Below are 455 nucleotides of genomic sequence, written 5' to 3' on the forward strand. Positions count from 1 at the left end.
CCGCGGGCTGCGGTGTCAAGGAAAACGAGGGCACAGCAACTTTATAATCGACTTTTTATTAAGATTATAAATTTAAACAAATCTGAACAGTTTTACCCGGTGATATACAATTCCATATGCACAAAAATACAGGCTTACAAACAAAGAAAAAGGAGGAAAAAAAAAAAAGAAAAAGACCCCAACAGACCGTTTGGCAAAGCATCCTCAGTTCCACATAGCGCTGATACCGTGAAGTTGGGAGTGGGCAGGCTGCAAAAAAACCGAGGGGGGGACACGACCAGAAAACCCACCTTTTTACAACAAAAGGTCTTTCTTTTTTAGAAAAATATAAAAAAAAAAAAAAAATTAAAAAATCAAGAGACTCTACGGGAGACAGATCTCTTCAGAAGACCAAACAATGCTGGGTTTATGATTTGGAAGGCTGAAACCAGAACAGTTGAACTTAAGGAAAAGAA

The sequence above is a fragment of the Aptenodytes forsteri genome, unplaced genomic scaffold (genome assembly GCF_000699145.1).
Source record: "Aptenodytes forsteri isolate BGI_AS27 unplaced genomic scaffold, ASM69914v1 Scaffold136, whole genome shotgun sequence".
Classification (NCBI taxonomy): Eukaryota; Metazoa; Chordata; class Aves; order Sphenisciformes; family Spheniscidae; genus Aptenodytes; species Aptenodytes forsteri.